At 50.7% G+C, this 11,111-nt stretch overlaps 1 protein-coding gene across 1 annotated transcript in view; it reads right to left on the bottom strand.

The window, feature by feature from the left end:
* Positions 1 to 11,111, bottom strand: part of LOC120393596 (C-type lectin domain family 4 member F-like) — a 117,960-nt gene that overhangs the window by 69,694 nt on the left and 37,155 nt on the right. The gene's annotated exons all lie outside the window — the stretch shown is intronic.

Genomic DNA, 11,111 nt, shown 5'->3' on the forward strand with positions numbered 1-11,111 from the left:
TGGGAAGGGGTGGAGGGCGAGCTCCAGACAGGAGTTTGGATGCGGGAGGGGGATCAGGGCTGGGGCAGGGGGTTGGAGCATGGGAGGGCGTGCGGGGTGCAGGCTCCCTGTGGTACTTACCTCAGGTGGCTCCCAGGAAGTGGCCAGCATGTCCTTTTGGCTCCTAGGCAGAGGCGCAGCCAGGGGGCTATGCATGCTGCCCCCACCCACAGGCCCCGCCCCCCCAGCTCCCATTCAAAGGTGCTGGAACTAGAGGTGTGCGTGTGTGGGGGGGGGGGTGCTGCAGCACCCCCTGACTTCAAGTGGCTTCCATTATGTACAGGGTTTGGTTCAATGACTGTCAGCACCCCTGCTCCCATTGGTCTTCGTTCCCAGCCAATGGGTGCTGCGGAGCTGGTGCTCAGGGTGAGGGCAGTGCATGGATCCTCCATGGCTTCCCCTAGGGCTAGGATCTGGAGGGACATGATGGCCGCTTCCCGGGAACCACGTGGAGCCAGGTGCGGAGCCTGCCAACTCTGCGCCAACCGGACTTTTAACCGCCCAGTCAGTGGTGCTGACCGGAGCCACCAGGGTCCCTTTGCAACTGGGTGTTCTGGTCAGAAACTGGACACCTGGCAACCCTGACTGCGGCCCCGCAACCGTTTTCTCCTTTCTGGCCAACCCCGCACAGTGGCTCCAAGACCGGAGAAGCTCTGTACCTTCGCCATGGTCCTGGGGCCGCAGCGGGGAGTAAGAGCTCCCCCAGCCCTGAGGCCTCACAGGGAGCGTGCGCATCTCCGGTCCCAGGGCCACAGCATGGGAGCCAGGTGGTGGGGCTTCCCCTGCTGCCTGGTGCTTCTGCTGGGAAGTGGGGTTGGGCCGCTGGGGCTTCTCCCACCCCACCTGCCTGCCCGGTACTTCTGCCGGGGCTACGGTCTTCTGCCGTCCCATGGTGGATTTCTGCTGGGGGTGGGGAACCCATTTTTCCAGAGCCCCGGGGCACAGGCCCCGTCAGCCCATTGGACAATCCACCACTGCCTGAGCCCTCGGACTGGGGAGAGGGATCAAAGTGGGTCGTCACTGGGAAAGGCCATTGGGTTTGCTGGAAATGCTACATTGGAAGTAGGGAAAATCAGAAATGAGCCTGACCCCAAATCCCCCTCCCGCCAGCATCCCAGACTCTGGCTCTGTTCCTCGGCCCATCTCTGCTTTTAAACTGATGGGTCAATGCCCTGAGTCAGGTTCCAAGGCTTGGCATCCTCTCTGATGGTTTGCCACAAGCCATGTCACAGATTTGCAACCTCACCTGCCACCTGCCACCTCCTTCTGGTATGAAGCAAGGCACTGACCCATTGTCCAAACCCCTACGAGGTTCCTGCACTCACCTGTTCCGCCTGGGAGGAGACAGAGGTCAGGTGCAAGTCCTGAGACACACAGAACCGTTCGGCCTCGTCCCATGACTTCCTTTCTTGTGAAAAGTAATAGAGGTTCCCACCATAAAACCTCCAGCCCCTGGAGAGCTTTGTCAGCACGTCACCTAGGAGCAGAGACTGAGGTGAGACACCCGGGCTAAAGTCACAGGGACACACGCAGGGAGCTCTGGGTTTTTAGTGCTGCATTTCCCCTGCCCTTCAGCTGCCCCCAGCCCAGGGAGCTTCTGAATTCTGATTCTCCAGCATCACAATAAGTAACTTTTGTGGCCACATGATGGATCCCAAAGAGCGCTGCAGAAAGCAGACACCACGGGGTCACTTCCCCAGCACTGAAATGCAGCTGCATCTGGGCTGGAGCATGGGCGCTGGTCCCAGTGCAGAGCAGCACGGCTGTAATGGGAAAGGGGAGACTCACTGTTCAGCTGAGCTGGGAGGAGGAATTCAGGAGGGGGAATGTAGCTGCCCAAGGTGGAACATCCCCTGATTCTGTATCAACATCTTTAAATGATCATAAGTGGTGAAGGTCTTGAGTCTTTTGCACTTTGGCACCTCCCACAACACGCTGCCGGGGCCACTGGCTCAGGGATGGTTCTGAAAGTAACGCCCCACACACTGAAATGCCAGGGTCACTTTTTGCCTGTGAGCTGACAGGTCTGGAGCATCTAAGAGAGCTGATAGCTGGGTGCTCCCATTTTGCTAACAAGGCCTAGGGTGTAATTTAACTCTACACCGATCACCACGGTGTGGGCACAGGTGATCTTTAATGGAAGAGAACTCGGTGCTGGTGAAAGGCGCTGTGTTGTCAGCCTGGGAGCCTGAAATCCTCCGTTCATCCTCAGCACCAAGAGAAACAGATCTGGATTTCTCCATACGCTGCACTGACATTACCCAGTCGGATCTGGATTTCTCCATACACTGCACTGATGTTACCCACCCGGATCTGGATTTCTCTATATGCTCCACTGACATTACCCAGCTGGGCTTTCAGCATCTGGACTCCTGCCTGCGCTTCATCCAATAGCTGCAGAGCTAGAAGAAAGTCACAGCGACGTCAGTGGAGATGCAGAACACTTGATTATCAGCACGTGTGGTAGAGCAGCACCTGCCGGCCCCTGTGTGCCAGGCGCTGTACGGACAGGAGGGGACAGTCCCTGATCTCAACAGCTCACAGTCAAAATAGACGCGAGGTGGGAGAAATAATGGATGATTTGCCTGCAGGGGAACTGAGGTGCAGGGAGAGGTGCCCAAGATCACACAGGAAGTTTGCAGCAGAGCTGGGAATTGACCCCAGCTCTCCTGACTTCTAGCCCTGTCCCCCCAATCTCCCCAGCCACCTCTTCCCAGTCGCTCACCCCTTGTGAGCTGTGAGTGGGTCCCCTGCAACATGGGGCAGAGCTGGGGCTGCAAGAACATCCATGGCCCCGAGCCCTGGCCCCGGGCTCCAGGCCGGGATTTTGAACAGCCCAGCGTTCAGGCGAGTTCTGTGCCGGGGTTTAGTTCAGGCCCATTTTCTGACTGGACGCTGAATAACCTGATCCATGGACGGGTTTGTATGTGCAGCCCTGTGCCAGACAGACAGACAGTTGTGAGACGTGGCCACAAGGGGGCGCTCTGCCTCCAGCAATGGGACTGTGGCAGGTACCCAAATTATTGGAGCTGCACAGGGAGGGCTCCGGGACTGGGGGCAAATGGAGACCCACGAGTGCAGCTCCACTGACGTCCTGCTTACACCAGGGTCTGAATTCGGCCCTGTGTGTCTCATGAGCTGCATCCGTCTTTCCCGCCAATGCAACCCTGACAATACAGGGGCCAAGGTGAAAACTATGGAGCGAAGGGAGCAACAGTGAAAGGACAGAAGATGGTGACCACTAGGCATCCTGCGCAGGAGCATGGGGCGGATGCAGCCAGCCTGCCACTGCCAGGAACGGAGCTAGGAGGGAGCCTGGAGCAGCCACCCGTCCCTGGGAACAGAGCCTCCGCTGGCAGGGGAAGGTGCAGAGCAGCAGCTCGTTAGACGGGGGACGGGACCACCTGGCAGGGAAGTGTATGGAGCGGAGCAGGAGGATGCCAGGCACTCACCATCCCTGTAAGCAGGAGAGTGCTCAGCTTCCAGGTCAGGGGAGGGGAACTGACCCACCCTGATGCCTAAAACCCTCGTCCTGCGACTTACTGTCTGATCCCTTTGCTGACACATCCGAGGCGTCATCAGGCTGCAGAGAGACTTGGAGCTTCTGCACCGCTTCTTCAACCGCTTGCAGCTTGCTCTGTGCCCGGAGATCTAGAAATCACACGTCTGCAGGTCAGCGACCGAACCGAACTGCGGCTGGAGACCAGCCACGCGCAGAGAAGAAATAGGAGGGCATCAGCACCTTGGAGCAGGGAGCTACAAACTCCAGAGCCGATTGAGACACCTTGGGAGGTTGTGGAAGCTCTTTCATGGGAGGTTTTCAAAAGGAGTCTGGAGCCGTTTGTCTGGGATGTTTCAGACACAACAAATCCTGCATCTTGGCAGGGGTTAGACTAGATGCCCCTGGGGTCCCTTCTCACCCGATGGTTCTGGGATTCTATGACCTCATTTTACTGTGTGTTTGTGCAGCACCTAGCGCTATGGAAAGAAGGACCAGGGTGCAGCTTCTGGGCACTGTGGCCGTCCAAGGGCTTATTAACAATCCTGACAGCTCCGCTCCTGTTGTGTCTCAGGGGCCTGTCTGCTAACTGGAGGCCCAGACCCTTAGAGGTGTTCAGGCCCCAATCTCCCAGTGATTTCTACGGAAACCAGGATCCCAAATGCCTCTGAGGATCTGGGCTTGCAGACTAATGGCCAGCTGCTCAGACGGTGTCAATCTGATTTCAGAGGAGCTACTTCGATTTCCATCTGCAGAGCATCTGTCCCTAAAAATCAGCCTTCACTCCCCTTAGTGCTGCAGGGCCAACACAGCGATGCCCCAGGGAGCCAGCTTCTCTTCCAGCTTGTGCATCATCAACAGACCTGTGATCTAAGTGCTGCCTGCAGAATCTTTCCCACAATCCATCGTACATCTCTGGCTCCTTTCACGGCAGTAGCTGAGCAGCTCACAGCCTTTAATATATTTAATGTCGCACAACACCCCTGTGAAGTAGTGAAGTCTCCTCCCCTCGTTTCACAGGTAGAGAACTGAGGCAGAGACAGGTCTCATAGACCTTACAGCCAGAAGGGCCCATCATGATCATAATCTGACCTCCTGCAGGCCACAGAACATCACCCACTCACTCCTGTAATAGTCCCATAACCTCTGGCTGAGTTACTGAAGTCCTCAAACCATGATCTAAAGACTTCAATTTACAGACAATCCACCATTTACACTAGTTCAAACCTGCAAGTGACCCATAGCCCAGGCTGCAGAGGACGACAAATAACCCCAAGGTCTCGCCAATCTGATTTGGGGGAAAATTCCTTTCCGATCCCATTGAAAGGTGGATCAGCACCCAGTTAAATGGGAGACTACAACGGGCCATGCTCAAAGGTGAACTGTCAGGCTGGAGGGAGGTTACTTGTGGAGTTCCTCAGGGATCGGGCTTGGGACAAATCTTTCATTAAAGACCTTGGCACAAAAACGGGAGTGCGCTAATGAAATGAAGAGATGACACAGAGTTGAGAGGTATTGCCAGCATGGAGGAGAACCGGAATATCATACGAGTAGAGCTGGACGACCTTGATACCTGGAGTAGTAGAAATGGAATGAAATTCAGTTGTGCAAAGTCATGCACGTAGGGATTAACAGCAATATTAATCCCCATCTTCTCCAAGTTGACTCATAATTTCCCATGTGGAACTGTATCAAATGCCCTGAAATCCATATAGATGAGATCTACCTCATTTCCTTTGTCTAGAAAATCAGTTATCTTCTCAAAGAAAGACAAGGCTGGTTTGGCATGATCTACCTTTTGTAAAATCGTGTTATATTTCATCCCATTTACCGTTAACCTCTGTCATAGGTCTCACCCCCACTTTGAGCTGTTGGGTTCCAATATGGGGACCTGCATGGATTCTTCTAAATTTAAATCCTAGTTTAGATCTGGTAAAAGCTGCCACCACCCAGTAATGTACGTGTATTGGGACACAGTCCTTCCCCAAAATCCTTGGGGATCCCAAGAGCCCCAAATCCATGGAGTTCTTACACCTAGGAGAAATAAACCATTCCCCCCTGCTTCCTCCCCCCTCCCTTTTCCTAGGAGAGATACTGGGATCCAACTACAGAGGGATGCCTCCTCCTCCCTTTGGGATCCCAAGGATTTTGGGAAGGACTGTGTCCCAATACACATACCTTATTGGGTGGTGGCAGCTTTTACCAGATCTAAACTAGGATTTTAGTTTAGAGGGAAACCAAGGCAGGTCCCCATTTTGGAACCCAACAGCTCTAAGTGGGGGTGAGACCTATGACATGGTGGGCAGCGGTGAGGGATTTTTCTGAACCAGAGAGCCATTGCTATTCTCTTCTCCTAAAGCAGGACTGCAGGTTAGGAGGGAGAGATACCCCGAAGGCAAACAGACAAGGTTTTCTAACTGGCTTTGTTAGAAGGAGTTTTTTTTCAGCTGGGCTAAGCTGAAGAGAGCTATTCTCTTCTTCTAGAGCAGGAAAGCAACCTGAGAGAAGAGCGGGGGGTTACAAGTATTCAGTTTCTAACTAGTATTGTTAGAAGGAATCTTCAGCAAGGTTGGCTGGAGGGAATTAAGTTTTCCAGTAGGCTTTGTTGGAAGCAGTTTTTCTTTCTGGTTGCTTGGACAAGCAGCTTGAGGAAAAGGAGGTGTAGGGTTTTCTAACAAGGCTTTTGTTAGAAGGGACACCTACTGAGAGGGTACTTAGCAGTTTGCAAGTTACCAAACCAGATTTTCTAGTTTCTTGTGAGCCAGCAAACAAACAGCACCACATTTGCAAATGAAAAGTTTTTGTTTCTTTTCTATTCAGTCTCTCCGGGAATAGAAAGGGGTAGGAATTGGGGTAACCAGTTCACTGACTGCAGAGTGGTGTGGCCGAAAGCAACACCAGCAAGCCACACAGAGAATTCACTGACTGCAGAGGGGTGTGGCCAGCACCAAAAAGCACAAAGACATGAGTACCAGTCAAACAGCTGACCACAAGAGAGAGCTGGAGAAGCAACAAGCCATAGAGGCTGACCACAGGAGGGCGTTGGAGCTCCAGAGGGAGGCCCACCAGCAGGCCCTGGGATTAGCAAGAGCTAACCCAAATGTTCCAGCCAACCCTAACAATCCTTCTCCAGGCACTGTTCCCCATCCCAAGAAATTTCCCACCTACATGGCAGGTGAGGACACTGAGGCCTTCTTAAAAATTTTAAAAGGACCTGCCATGGGTACAGCATCCCTGAAGACCAGTACAAGGACTGGTCAGGAAAGTGGACTTTTGCTGTCTATGACAATTATTCCATCCCCATGCTACTGGGGGAAGACTTGGCCAACCATGTGCAGCTGGCCAAGAGGGGGGGAGTGGTCACCCACAGTCAGGCCAGACAAGCTTCCACTCCCATCCCTGTCCCTGAGCCGTCCACCAGGGCCCCGTCTGTGTTACCAGAGACCCAGACCAAGGTTGTGGAACCGGATCCCATGCCAACAACTACAACAGCCATAGTACATCCAGTCCCAGGACCGGAACTGGAAGAGCAACCAGCGGCAGAACCAGCGCCAGGGGGCACCAACGGGCCTAAACTGGCAGAAGCAGCAGACAACTCTACCCAAGAGGCTCAGCCAGAGCCTGAAATATCACCTTGTGCACCAGCGGAGAGCGGTTCACAGTCAACGGAAACAACCTCATCACCTACATCGCTTCCAGAGGGACCCAGCCCAAGTCCACAGTCTACGGAGGAACTGGTGTCTCCAGCCTCAAGGGAACAGTTCCAGACTAAGCAGGAAGCCGATGACAGCCTTAAGAAAGCTTGGGCGGCGGCATGGAGCAACCCACCACCTCTCAGCTCTTCTAATCGATCCCGGTTTGTTGTAAAACAAGGACTTTTATATAACAAGATTCTTTCTGGTGGACACCAGAAAGACCAGAATCCTCAAAAACAGTTGGTAGTTCCAACTAAGTACCGGGACAAGCTCTTAAGCTTGGGCCATGACATCCCAGTGGTCATTCTGGGGTGAACAAAACCAAGAAGAGGTTGGGGAAGTCCTTCCACTGGGAGGGGATGGGCAAGGACGTTGCCAAGTATGTCCGGTCAAATGGTTAAAAGGTGTTCTTATATGTCAAATATCTTGTTGTTTACATACTTAGTAGTATATGTAATAGTGCATGTGTTTTGTTAATCTGTTTATTTTAAAGTTCTAGAAGGAAATCACCTCCAGTGTGGTTCCCCCATTTTCTGCTATTTGGGGGACGTGTCATAAATAAACAGATCAGGGTTAAGATCTCTTTTACCTGGAAAGGGTTAACAAGCTCAGTAACCTGAGAAACACCTGACCAGAGGACCAATCAAGGCACAGGATAATTTCAAATCTCTGTGGAGGGAAGCCTTTGTCTGTGTTCTTTGTTGGTTTGTTCGTGCTCTCTTTGGATCTAAGAGAGGCCAGTCATGTCTCCAAGTTCTCCTGGAGTAGTTCCTACTATCCAATAGTGAGTATTAATTAGAAAGGCGGATTAGTCTTATATTTTGATTTCTACATTTGCAATTGTGTGTTTGCTGAAGGAAATTCTTTATTTCTGTTTGCTGTTACTTTGCTTTTACTGAGAAAGAAAGGAGGGGGGGATTCTCTCCAGAGATTAATAAGTTTAGACCCTGTGTATTGTTCCATCTTGGATTACAGAGACAAGTTACTTTCTTTTTATTCTTTTAATAAATTCTTTTCTTTTCTTTGGACTTGGTTAATTCCTTCTCTTGTGGAAATTCAGGGGAAGGGGAGGGGGGAAGAGAGAGTTCCTCCTGTGTTTGATTCAAGGAGTTTGAATCAAGGTATCTCTCTCCTAGGAAAAGGGAGGGGGGAGGAAGCAGGGGGGAATGGTTTATTTCTCCTGGGTGTAAGAACTCCATGGATTTGGGGCTCTTGGGATCCCCAAGGATTTTGGGGAAGGACTGTGTCCCAATACACGTACCTTATTGGGTGGTGGCAGCTTTTACCAGATCTAAATTAGGATTTTAGTTTAGAGGGAAACCAAGGCAGGTCCCCATTTTGGAACCCAACAGCTCTAAGTGGGGGTGAGACCTATGACAACCTCTATGCCGCTAACTACTTTCTCCTTCCAAATTAGTTAAAAGATCTAGCATACAATTGAGGTCAGACTAAAAGGTCTGTGGTTTCCCGGATCAGTTCTTCTCTGGAGGTCCTTCCTACTCACCAACACTCAATCTAAAATAAGAACATAACATAACATAAGAACGGCCATACTGGGTCAGACCAAAGGTCCATCTAGCCCAGTATCCTGTGTACCAACAGTGGCCAGTGCCAGGTGCCCCAGCGGGAATGGACCTAACAGGCAACGATCAAGTGATCTCTCTCCTGCCATCCATCTCCATCCTCGGAGAAACAGAGGCTAGGGACACCATTCTTACCCATCCTGGCTAATAGCCATTAATGGACTTAACCTCCATGAATTTATCCAGTTCTCTTTTAAATGCTGTTATAGTCCTAGCCTTCACAACCTCCTCAGGCAAGGAGTTCCACAAGTTGACTCTGTGCTCCGTGAAGAAGAACTTCCTTGTATTTATTTTAAACCTGCTGCCTATTAATTTTATTTGATGACCCCTAGTACTTGTATTATGGGAATAAGTAAATAACTTTTCCTTATCCACTTTCTCCACATCACTGATGATTTTATATACCTCTATCATATCCCCACTTAGTCTCCTCTTTTCCAAGCTGAAAAGTCCTAGCATCTTTAATCTTTCCCCTAATCATTTTAGTTGCCCTTCTCTGAACTTTTCTAGTGCCAGTATATCTTTTTTTGAGATGAGGAGACCACATCTGTACGCAGCATTCGAGATGTGGGCATCCCATGGATTTATATAAGGACAATAATATATTCTCTGTCTTATTCTCTATCCCCTTTTTAATGATTCCTAACATCCTGTTTGCTTTTTTGAGCACCTCTGCACAAATAGCATCACCTCTTCTTGGGATGTTTAGACTGTGGAAGGCCCTTAAGAGCCTGCAGCCTGCTTGAATCAACATTTAGAGTGAGAATCTGAAAAGCGACCCTCCCTAAATCAGGAGTGACTCTAGTGCCAGGCAGGCGTCCTGTGAGAGAGATCTGGGAGCAGGATTTCCCCCCTGCCTAAGCATTTCTTAAGAGGGAAGTTCAGGGCTTGTGAAGTCCAGGCACAAAGGAGTGAGAAAAGGAACCTGAAACAACTTATGAAATATCAAAACAATGAGGAAGTGAAATGAGAAAATTATTCTGTGCAGGAGAAAAGTGGGGCTGACAGCAGCAGTGTGCTCAGAAGGGCCTTTCTACAGCATCCCTGTCTGATAACCCATCCCCAGGATGCTGGGCTCCTCCCTGCAAGGCAGCCAAGGGGCGAATCACAGGGCAAAGCCAGAAGACTGTGTCTCCCCTGCACATTAAAGGGAGAAGACTAGAGCTGCATTCGAGCCAGGATCTATGTGTAGACAGAAGTAAGTGTGGTCGGTGAGCTCTGGATTTGGTCTCCTCAAGGTGAACGGCAGCTGCTTGGAGACACAAGACTGTCATCCCTGCCCATCCCGGCTAATAGCCAGTGATGGACCTATCCTCCATGAACTCGTTCTTGTGTTATGAGAAAGAGTAGATAACACTTCCTTATTTACTTTCTCCACACCAGTCATGACATTATAGATCTCAGTGACATCCCTCCTTAGTCGTTTCTTTTCCAATCTGAAAAGTCCTGGTTTTATTAATCTATACTAATATGGCAGTTGTTTCATACTCCTAATCTCTTTTCTGAACCTTTTCCAATTCCAATATATCTTTTTTGAGATGGGGAAACCACATCTGCATGCAGTATTCAGGAGGTGGGTGTACCAGAGATTTATATAGAGGCAATAAGATATTTTCTGTTTTATTATCTGTCCCTCTTCATGATTCCCAACATTTTGTTCACTTTTTTGACTGCCGCTGCACATTCAGTGGATGTTTTCATAGAACTCTCCACAATGACTCCAAGATTCCTCTCTTGAGTGGAAACAGCTAATTTAGATTCCATCATGTTATAAGTATAGTTGGGATTATGTTTTCCAATGTGTGTTATTCTGCATTTATCAACATTGAATTTCATCTGCCATTTTATTTCGCAATCACCCAGCCAAAGCACTGAGAGGAGACTGTCTCTAGCTCCCATGTTTGTAACCTTCCCCCCTGAGCTCTGATCGGCTCCACTCTCAGTGAATGTGGAACCTGCAAACTTCCTGGAAACCTCCTGTACAGCCCCAGAGATGGCTACCGAGGCCGTGTCTACGCTACAAAGTGGCTACTGCTTGTGCCAGTGCTGCTCGTACTCACCAGGATGCTTGTGTAACACGCTAACCTTTGATTCCACACGTGCCCCCTCTCATCCCATGTTACCGCCGGAGCAGTGAGCAGGTTCTGTCTCTTTGGACAGCAGAACTCCCACCCGTGGATGGTCACACATAGGAAAAAGATGCAGATTTGGACAGTCGTGGATGCCCCAGCATAGGGCCGGCCTTCGGGGCGGGCGATGTGGGTGACTGCCCAGGGTGCCACGGTCAGGGGGGAG

The sequence above is a fragment of the Mauremys reevesii genome, unplaced genomic scaffold, assembly GCF_016161935.1.
Source record: "Mauremys reevesii isolate NIE-2019 unplaced genomic scaffold, ASM1616193v1 Contig25, whole genome shotgun sequence".
NCBI classification, from domain to species: domain Eukaryota; kingdom Metazoa; phylum Chordata; order Testudines; family Geoemydidae; genus Mauremys; species Mauremys reevesii.